The sequence below is a fragment of the Coregonus lavaretus genome (assembly GCF_964263955.1).
Source record: "Coregonus lavaretus genome assembly, chromosome: 14".
In the NCBI taxonomy this organism is placed as follows: Eukaryota; Metazoa; Chordata; class Actinopteri; order Salmoniformes; family Salmonidae; genus Coregonus; species Coregonus lavaretus.
In genome coordinates, this window is record NC_140001.1 from 23417622 (window position 1) to 23429345 (window position 11724).

At 40.0% G+C, this 11724-nt stretch overlaps 1 pseudogene across 1 annotated transcript in view; it reads right to left on the bottom strand.

Annotated features, from left to right (window-relative positions):
• LOC311141081 (multivesicular body subunit 12B-like) overlaps positions 1-1010 on the bottom strand; it is a 49981-nt pseudogene extending 48971 nt beyond the window's left edge. Inside the window, exon 1 of the transcript in view lies at positions 898-1010. The product of the transcript in view is annotated as a multivesicular body subunit 12B-like (transcript). The remainder of the gene's footprint in view (positions 1-897) is intronic.
• Positions 1011-11724: the final 10714 nt, after the last annotated feature.

Sequence of the window (11724 nt, forward strand, 5' to 3'; positions counted from 1 at the left end):
TGAGCCCACTTCAGGCTATATCACTGTGTTTGCTTTGTGCTTTGCTACATTCACAAAACATCTCTCTCTCTCTCTCTCTCTCTCTCTCTCTCTCTCTCTCTCTCTCTCTCTCTCTCTCTCTCTCTCTCTCTCTCTCTCTCTCTCTCTCTCTCTCTCTCTCTCTCTCTCTCTCTCTCTCTCTCTCTCTCTCTCTCTCTCTCTCTCTCTCTCTCACTCTCACTCTTTCAAAAACACAAACATGGTTCCCATGGGCCAGTGATATCACTGTCCTACTTTCCTCTCTCTCACAACCAGATTGTTCAAACTTACGGGGTGCCAAACAGCCGGCAACCCCTCTTCACTGAGAGTGTTAAACAAACATGGGGACACAGTGCCAGAACTGTGGGGGGCATCCACCAAGGGTTGTTAAACCATAGCCTTTGGCAAGGCTGAAGGACTAATGGCAACAAATAGGCCTACAGTAATCATCTCCATCATCAAAGTAAACTGCATTAATTAGTTATTCAATTTGTCTCACAAAAAACACAACACTACTCAAAAGTGTTAGCCAACCGCATGTCCAAGTGCTTCATGGCTACCCTCCAAAAACAAAATCGTAGAATCCATAACAACACAACAACGTTATTGAGAACACTGTTTTGATCAAACGCTGATTACAGAAAGTATCGAATTTACCAAATCATACTGTATCTACTTCACAACATATGCATATGTGTAAACATAATTTATTTGCCTACAAATGAGGTTGAAGTCAAAGTAATTGGAAAATGCTGAGCGAAATGCAATAAAATGTATTTATATTAGATGATAAGCATTGCTATTATTAAATAATATGCTTCATAATGTATCCTCAATCTAAAAGAGTGAATGATGAAAAAGCAAGGAGAAGTTACTCACAACATAGTATCCAGCAGGTTCCTTGCTTCGGCACACACCACAACAACTCCAGTGATGGGCTCTGTGGTCAGCTCTGGCAGGGCCTCAGTCATGGTCTCCTGTACCTCAGGCATTATACTGGACCTCTGGAAAGACGGCACAGTTAACTTCAAGGCCTTACTGGGATACTAGTTATAGAGGTAATACTGTAGTACCCTCATTCTCTCACAAAACAGCTGTGCAACACAGATGAACATCTGAGAGAAGCGGTCTAAAATCTTAGCTTCAGAGTCAACAATATTTGTTTCTTGTATTGAACTAAAGTATTTAAAAAACACTTTGCTCTCTCTTATTATGCTGATTTTTCCTGTAGTGCTGCATGTGGTCTAGTGCTGTAGGGCAGACTTGACAATGGCCTTGCTGGACAGAAGATTTTGAGCTACAGCACAGCTCATATATTTCTAATCACCGCTCGTTTGGAATAAAGCATACTACATCATGACTAAACCCATAAAGAGGTTTCTCTTGGCCAGAAAGATTAGTATCCCCCAGTATTGACTTCTGCCGGCTTCTTGGGATCCAAAAGAAAAAGTGGCCTCCGAGCTTTGCATCGAATGACAAGTGAGACCAGTGACAAAAAGCTATTAGAGGCGACCCAGTGAAGTCACCCAATAACAACTTAGATGGAGTGATCAAATATTTGCAAGGAAATCCAGATCAATTGTTATCTATTCCTGTGCAAATAAGCTTTAGCTTAATGTGTATGCAAGGCTTTTACAAGGTTAAGTGGCTTTGCAGAGGTTCCTTTGCCATTTTATTAAATTATGTTTAAAGCATCCTAGTGGGGTAAGTGACACAGTTACTGCATTCAATCTAAATGTTTACTGAATTTATTGTAATTAAGTTTATTGAATTTGGTAGATTTACTACAGCAATAGCCATTTCTTTTAGAAATGTTAGTTGGATGGACTTATTAATGAAAGATCCAGGACAGCAAATTAGTTTAGGGAGGGAGAATGATCTCTTTCTTGCGTTAATTTGTGCACTAATCAATCTAGCTATTCCTAACTGCATCTTAGTGGTTGGAGGAGGCAAACTGCCATTAAGCCACACTCTGTAAGATGTACACACCATCAAAGAGTGTGCCACCAACAAAAATGTGGAACAATAGAGCAAATGCATCCCATCAGATTTTCACATGCTGCACTTGTGTGATGCAGACAGTTTAGGGCTAGGGCTAGCCGTAATGTGTCAGCCTGAGATTCAGTAGTAACTACATCTGAACCCTATGGGTCCATACTTGCTAACATTAGAAAACGTTTCTCAGTCTCAAAATCTGCATCAGCCAATTCAAATTGTTGGAGTAGTTGCATGTGACAGAACTCTATATGTTAGCTGTTCCCATGAGATAACCTGCACACTTAGCTCTGTGCTAACCTGACCAGCTGGCCATGATTATGTCCTGTAACAAATTCTGCATCAGCCAATTACAAATGTTGACATAGTTGGCCATGATTGAACACTTTTTCACGAAAGTGTCCTTAACAGAAGTCAAATGGCACGATCTGCTATCAAATATGATTAAAACAGGTGCAACACTTCAACTGGAAGAATAGCACACAGTTTAGCTAGCCTGGCTCCTGGTAATTTTTGCAGTTTGTGGCAAATTCGAATCCCAGGAGAGATACAGTTTTTTCAGTTGAAATGTAGAATTACATTTATTTTGTTAGTGTGTTGCAAATGGAAGTCACTCTTGCATACCGACACATAGGCTACTGCTACATAAATAATTGTCGCTACAATATAGGCTATATTACATAGACGTGTAGGCTACACTTACATGTACAACGTTTTATATGCATTATTATAATCATCCACTTCGTCTCATATGCCTTATTTGAATCTAGCATCGAGGACCAGCAGTGAACAGTTTTTTTCCTTAACAAAAAAATCTTCACGCGAGGGGCCCTCGAACCCACGGTTACTGTACCCCGAAGATTTAGAGTTAACCTCCTTACTAGTGGTGTATGATGGTAATAGAGGTACATGACAGCTTTTTGACAAGACCATTAGTCTCTTCTACTTTTTTAAAATGACGTACGATAAACTTAAACCTTGTATATAAACCACCTTTATTTATTTTTTGTAAATGCACATGGATGTGTGTGAAATGGATAAGCAAAGATGTGGGATTTTGTCATATATGCGAAAATGTGCCTTTTGAATTTTGCCTAACGTTAGCAGCTTGTAGCCTAGTCAAGGATGCATCATGCAATATTGGGACACTACACTTGTTACAGACCAAGCAGAACAAAAGTAAACCTTTGGAGGTTTAAATATCCCTCTGATGGCCAAGTTCAAGTTCAGGGTTTATTGTCACATGCACAAATACAGTGAAATGCTTAACTTGCAAGCTCTACCCAACAGTGCAGTAATAAATAGCAAAATCATATAACTAATAAAACAATATACATAATAAAGAAAACAGGAAATAATCGTGGCCAGCTGGTCTTGTTAGCAGAGGGCTAAGTGTGCCAGGTTATCTCATGGGAACAGCAATCATATAGGGTTCTATCACATGCAACTATGTTGATGGTTTTAATTGGCTGATGCAGATTTTGAGACAGAGAAAAAAGTTTAAGTGTAAATGTTCGCAGGTATAAACTCTACAGGTAGAAACTCCTCTCACCCATAATGTTTGCACCGCGGTGAAGAACGCGTGATATGGCTTGAAAAATACCTCAATCCAGGGATGGAAGATGTCGCTGTGCTCCTAATTATCCCATTATCTGGAATGAAAAATCTAGAAGATTGAAATACTGCTTGTTTTTAATTAAACTGCCCTTTTTGTCAGCATGCTGGGCTAGATAATGCTAAAGCAACCCATTGGATTCCACAATACTTCCGGTCATATGCTCAGGTGCAACAGGTGTGCGTCCTAGAGCGCGTGTGAAAGTGTGCCAGTATTTTGCGGGTACAGGAGTGCGTGTTCCACTCTTCAGTTTTGTTTGGAATTAGGCCTATGCATGTAATTATTGAATATAATGCTGTTACGACTACTTGAATGTATAAAGGATGTATATCCTGGTTAAAGGGATAGTTCACCCAAATTACAAAATTACATATTGCTTTCCTTACCCTGTAAGCAACCTATGGACAAGGTATGACAGCAATCCATGCTTTGGTTTTGCTTACCTGGCCACTGTTTCAAATGCTAACTTTGTAGCATTTCAATTGTAACTATATTGGCATTTTCGTGCTTCATGTCCAAATCATCTATAAGTAACTTCCCTCGATTTTTAGATACTTTTGATTGTGGACCCTTTCAGTGATTTTTTTGTTTTGACAGTATTTTGAAAAAATTATGTGTAAATATTTTTTGCCAACATTTCCATGACAAGCCTGCCCTACAGCATATAGCCGATCCGATGTGCTCAAAGAGCCACATTCATATTTAATTTCAAACTAACTCAATTCCATTTTCAGTACATGATTGGTCCTGTGTGGCTCAGTTGGTAGAGCATGGTGCTTGCAATGCCAGGGTTGTGGATTTGATTCCCACGGGAGGACCAGTACAGAGAATTAAAAAAAAGTATGAAATGTATGCACTCACTATTGTCAGTTACTCTGGATAAGAGCGTCTGCTAAATGACTAAAATGTAAAATTATTACCTTGGTCATGGCTAGAAGGGATCCAGATTTGACTTTTAATTGCAGTTTAGGAGAAATTACTCAGCGGGTTAGGAGAATTAGGTTAAGGTTAGGAAAGGGGTTAGAGTTAGCTAAAATGCACACAAAATAATCTACTTTTGACGTTAATTTAACAAAAGCTGGATCCCTTCTAGCCATGACCTGATTACCTGGATGGATGTTAATTTACAGTTTAAAAAACGTGTTGCAGTGATTCTCCTTCAACTTTCTGGAATGGACCAGCCAGCAACTGGCATTCTTACCAGAGAATGAGACCACCTGGAAATGTCAAGTAGAAATGGCTGCTAAATGGAACAGGTGAGAGAGGACGCATTGTGCTGGACAGGTAGGCCTGTAAATATTTTGTGTCTTACCTTGGTCAACTGTTTAGTAAATGTCGTCCTGCTGTGTATCCTTTGATGGGATTATTTGTGTGTCCACTACAGAGCCAGTGTCAATGTTCTCCCGGGAATGCTATCATGGTTAAGAAATAATTAACTTCAACCAGAGATGGGTTAACCTTGTTTCCTCTGGTGCGTAACTCAGATTTGCATGCCAATTTGCCATTGATAGTGCACGTGAGCATCTATCATAGTCATTGATTCACTAGTCTAGTCTCGTCTACATATTGGACTTAAACATTAAGTGTTTGTTTGTTTATTTGTATGTCTTGTCTTGTGAGTTGACAGTATGGTTTGGTGTCACAATCCCACCTGCAATGGTCATGTCAGTGTGGGTTATAGGCTTATCTCCATAGGCCTATCTAACCCTATCACACACAGCCTAATCTTGTCCCATGCTTTTGGAACAACCTTGGGATGGCCCATTTCAGGCACTAATCTGATGATGACTAAAAACAGTTTTTTATTCTATCTAAGTAGACAAGCCTGTCAAAATAGCATTTACTTCTCACGGTATCCTAGAATTGTTGTAAAAATTGAAATTCTGTTCCTCTTTGCCATTGTGTTGTGGATAATAATTACATCAAATACACATAATTGGGTGTGTGCTATATGTTGATATTTTCTTGTTAAGGTGCAGGCCTAATGATTTCCTGTTTTCCTGTCATGTATTTGTGCTTTGGGCAGAGTTAACATGTTTTAATTTATTTGTATGGCCACACTGATCCCTTTTCACCATTCGTATGACGAAAACCATTCAGCCAAGTCAAGCATAGAAATAAACAGGCTGTAATCCCACCCAAGCACTTTCTACGATGAAACTGTAACGATAGAAGCTGAAGCAGCCATACCACTGGAACACAGTGGGATGGAACAAATTATTTTGTAGCCAATTGAGTGGCGTTAGAATGCATCAATCTGCATCTTGTAATGGCGTGCACACAGAGCCATAACGCTGATTGATTCGGGCCTGTCATTTCTAGGAACAAGTTTAGAACTGTACAGAGAGCAATGTGGTTTTGAGCAAGAAATATGGGTAAAAGCATCTGTTACAGACCGAACATCTCATTTGAGTTAATAATGGTCAATGAGATCAAGCACACAGGAACTAAACAAGATTTAATGAACATAATAAGGTAATGAGACCTCTTATGCTTATCATTATTCATGACAAACTGACAATGAGTCAATGCCCATAGCTCATAAGAGCGGAGTGCTACTGTACATGTGTGTCAATGAGAGAGTAATGGCAGTCATTGTTGAGCATGACTGTGTCAGATTGGCAAAACAACAGCACTAAGAAGCCAAGTCAGACAACATACACCAGATCAGACTAGTGAACCCTGGTGTCCTAGTTTCTCTATGTCCCACCTACAGGATGCATGCTGATAGAGAGATCCAAATGATTGTGCTAGATACATCACACCAATGATCACACACACATCCTTCTCCTTATATTTGTGTTGTTTCTCACACCAGGAAGTTTTGACAACCCCCATGAAACAGGCATTCTCACTTCAGCTAGATTTTGCAGCACGGCTAAGTTAATAAAATAAGATCTCAGATGGATCAGAGAAAAACATATGTGCAGGCTGAGAAAAGGTGCACCTGTTAAAGTATTGGTCTAATTATGGAAAAGGTGATTCAATTCTCAGTGTGAAATTCTCAAGATATCAGCAACATGCTAACTGTGAAAGCCATCAGCTATTACAGTTTTTAATGTACTTCACATCTCACGCTGAGGATTGTGGGGTAAGATGAATGATGGCTATGGCAGATTCTGTAGGGGAGCAGTGCAGATGTAGAAAGTATGCAGATCATTACAGATGGCATGAGGGAGGGCTTCATTAAAACCCAGGCCCCTTTGTTCATGCTCTTTATTTATGTCACTCTTGTCACTCTGGTCCATGCTAAATATAATTTGATGACAATATCAAGCTGTCATTTTGGTCCGCATTTTTGCAGTAGCTGGGATTTAGTATTGATAGCTATCTCTCAAAATCTGCAAAATTACAAAATCATTATGACAAACTACTCAGTGAACAGTCATTTATCAGTGAAAAAAATGGCAAAATCAAAAATATATGCTTTGGTGAACCACCGACATAGTTTCACCGCTGATCCAAACGGCAAGGGTTTTCCTCCTTGTGTGTAAAGGTCATCTGCTGTGTTTTCTAATTTGCTGACACTAGTCTGGGGACTTTAAAGATGGAGATTTCTTTGTAACCAACTTACCACGGAGGGTAATAATATCCCTATCTCGACCTGGGAAATCTAGAGCGCCCCAATGCCCCCATCAACCGCGTGAACCCATTACTGGCTGATGTGTTGAAATCTGTAGGTCTCATTTCAAATATTATTCCATTTTCCCCTCTTCTGTCTGCCCATAAAGAACTCCCATGTCTCCTGAATAGCTTATAATAACATGTTTTAAGAAGCCCACCCTTAGTGACCCAAAGGATCCAGCATTGCAATGCAGCAGTCTGCTATATAATATCTATGATTTTCTGTGTGTAATTAAAGGTCAGTTTGGACTATAGCCCTGTGTTGCCTTGAATGACAAATCTGCCATGTTTTCTCTCTCCTCCCAAAATGTGATGGCTTTGCCAAATGTGATTAAATCTCTTTTTGCGCCATCTGTTTTCTTGGCACTAAAATGCATTAGTTGAAAGTGTACCTCTTACCAGCACACTAAAATGTCTCAACAGTAATGTGGTTGTTCACAGTGTAGTTATTGAGAGGTACATTAGAAGAAGAATTAGATCCACCAATTATACATGTTTATGAATGCCATCAGAGGGTCCAGTAGACTTTCCTTCAGTGTTACTCCATTTTTTAAATGATGTTGCCATTGGGGAGGAGACTAAACTCTAATGTCATTGTCATGACATCTGCTACACTTCTCAAGCCACACTGGCTGTGTTCTCATCCCAATGCAGGGGTGTCAAACTCAACTCTTAGGGGACACACACACAAACATACACACACACAAACATGCACACACACTTACACACACACACATACACACACTCAGACTCTTACTCCCTTCTGGTGGGGAGTCTGGCCTGCTCCGACTGACTGTGCCTCACTGCCCTTGTGCAGTGGTGTGCCAGTTGTGCCTTCCCCCATCGCTGTGAATGCCACCATCTGGTGTGCCACGTGGACATCATAATCTCTCCTTAATTACATTAGCAGCGCAATCAGTTACTGCATTACAAGGCAGGGCGAAGAGCTTTTAAATCTTGGAGGAAATCATAAATAATTGCACTAAGTACCCGGCACCAGATGTGCGTGCCAACTTGGCTGGAATGAGATAAATAGTAACCTCGACAACAGTGTTCGATATCGGCTCTGCAAACTTTTTTGTTTTGGGGGACAGTGTCATCCTTTTACCTTTGCTCTGCTCATATCTATTTAGTCATGGGGTGTTGGCGAGCCTCCCTCCATGTGATAAAACCCAGAGAGTGTTTAGTGTCCATTCACACTACCGCTCCTGTTGCTGCTGTAGTCCCTTCAGTAATGGAAAGCACAGTGCCCAAAGTCTGCGACGCACACTGTTGGTCTCACAGTCCTTCTCAAAGCATGTTTATCCCTCGCTCCACTCTGCATTAGTGTCAAACAGAACTTACAGTATGGAATTGGATTTTGGCACCATGGTTTATAGGTTTCATTCTTGGATCTCTTGCTTAGAAAATGCATCATTATAAATGGTTGTGTTTATTACCTAGTGTGTGAGGCGTATGTGTGTGTGTGTGTGTGATGCTATCATGTCTCTGGTTGCCTTGAAGGGGATGTTTGGTTATGTCGAATGGAACCTCTCACTCGTCTTCCTGTCATCTCCCCAGTCCTGAGGGCGGCTCACAGCGAAACACATCTCACAAAGTTCATTGCCACCCCAGAGTGCCTCCATATTGCCCAATGGCCACACAATGACAGTGACTGTGTTAGACAACAACGAGTAAAAAAATCCCAAATACTAGTAGTCGCTCACTGATGCGTGTGTAGTTACATTACACTGTGTGGATGTGATCAATGGGGAAAACAATTCTGTATCTAAATCACCAGTTACCAAAATGTCTTAATTAACAACTAAAACCGTTATCGGAAAGTAAAACAGAGACAATGAATAGAGTCATTCAGTTGTCTCCAAGTCTTCAGATCTGCAATTATTTGGTTGCTGTGAAAAAATAAGTCATTGCGGTATTCATCATATTCAAATGAGGCAGTAATATAAATGATGCCCCTGTGTTTATAAACAGGAGCTAGAGCAGGCTGTGATTTCTAGATGGGGTTTCTTAAACATGTAAATGAGATACAAAATGTGCTAAAAGGCCCCTTTAGTGATTTGTCTCCTTGATAGAGTTATTGATATTTACCTATCAGATGCCCATTTTAATTTTGTCACAAAATGGCCTTCAATAAGCTTTTAATTTGTTTCTATATCAACCAACCCTTGTGAGAATAAAACAGAGTGAGGTGACGAAAGAGAATTACAGGTATTGACTAAATATATCTTATCATTTATCATAATTTCTCCATCCACTTTGTTGCAGCTTCAGTATTTAAGGAAGATAGATTACACAAGATGTTGTCTTCTCTTTCACACTCTTGCTGCTCTGGGAAGTGTGTCCGATAGGGAATTGTTTTACTACTTTACTATTCTCTGGTAAGTGTTTCGTAACAATGTTCACACTTCACGTTGATGTCAGTCAGTTTTATTTTAACTTCTATTCTTAAATCTAAGATGTTATTTTGGTGGCCTCTGCAACCAAATGAGACATCTGACTGGCATTCTGACTTTTGGAATATAAATGGAAATGCACAAATTTGTCTCTATACACAGCCTTCGAGAGTGTGTCTTGTTAGGAGAAGACAACATGCAGTGACTTTCTTTAGTGTGAATAGAATTTCACAGTTTCATATTCAGTAACTTCTGAAGCCAGTTTTACACTCACACTTTCAAAGATGTAAAATGGCAGTCCAATGGGCAGTTGTGTCTATTAATCCACAGTGCTATCTACTGTAGGTGGCCATTAAGATTTGAGACTTCGAAGGGTGTGGCATTTGCGATGCCTGGTGGGCAATCTGCTGAGGTGGCCTGCTCCACAAGGGCAGCCATTAATATCTCAGTGCGTATATTCCCATGGTGAGGTGGCTCGTAGGAGAAGGTCCCGCTCTCCAGTGTAGCATCGACACCTATGAACACCAAGTTCAAAAAAGAGCTGACTTACTCATAAACCTGGATAGACCAAACCATCTGCTCCCTCTCTACAGTAACTTTAGTCTATCTATTGTTAAGCACATTTGGTTATATTATTCACCCTGAAGAAAGTATCTGATTAATGTTAATGGTTGTACTGCTTTCATAGCTTGATGCACGCTCCCTTAAAGCTAGAATCCTCCTTTGCCTTACTATTGTAACTGCTGTTAGCTGTTGCATTAGGTGTTGCATTAGCTGTAGCTTGTACTAGCTGTAACTTTAACATCTTGGAAATCTTAGAAATCATATGGCATCCCTTCACTCTCTGAACTCTCTGATCCTCCATCCAGCCCATTCACAGCTTTCTCTGTGGAATTGCATTGTCAATTATCCTAATCACTCATATGAACAGATAGATAAAGAGTAAAGGGTGAATATAAAGAGTTATTAGTTTAATAAGAGACAACAATAGTATCACAAAGCCAGAGTTGCCTTCCCTGTCATGTTTTGATTCACTGATATACATAGCTATGAAATACACCCAGGACTTTGTCACTCAACTCTCTCATGTATTTGTATGTGCTGTTGGCCCTGGTCTGGTGATTTAGCATGAACCTTTTATCGGAGCTAGCCAGGCAAGCAAACTCCACTGGGGAACCCACTGTTTTATAAGGGTATAAATAATCAATGACACTGCATCTGTAAATGGTCTGTAATGCTGTTTGTTTAAGCTCCCATCAGAATGGTGTGTTGCCCGCTGTACAAACAATAGAAAGAGATATTCATAAGTGACTGAAAGAACAGACAGAGGGATATCTTTCACTTTGCTTTCCATTTCAGTTATTGTCTCTCCTGCTGTCCTAACTTAGCCAATGGCTACTCTTTTCCATTCCACTATATTGGATTATGATTTGCATTATTTTCTGACTGTGCCATTTATGTCATTATTTGACTTTGAGACATGTGACTTGCCCACATCAGCACTGTGCTATCAAGCAAGAGGTTGGGCAAGTGGGAACACATCTCAAACAAGATGTAGAACATGGCAAGTTTAACACAAGTAGCAGCTCTCACATAGCACACAGGTTAGATCTAGATCTTGTAGTTAGAACAGTATACTGTGCTCAATGCATTCGCCACTAATCCTACAGTTTCATTGACATACAGTATATGCGGTAAAGATGTCAATGGAACGCAGACCATGGCGGATAGAAGAAAGATGCCGGATTGGCACACATTCAACAAATCTCATCTAACAAAGTGGATATTCGTCTAATCCGTCATGATTGATGTATTGTAACAGGCCCACAATGGTTCTACTCAAATACACTAATTGATCAAAAAACATAATTTTTGAAAAAAACTGGTAGAGCTCTCACACATTCAGCTATGTCTGCTCAATCCAAAATTATATGGAGGAGGCAAGTGGAAGAGGGAGAAGGTAAGGAACTTGTCTGTCGGCCCTGCATTAAAGACCAGAATTGGTTAAGGAAAATTGTGATAAATAAAAAAGCATACCAGTGTCATTTAAGGACCAAAAAATTTACAGCGGCGCCA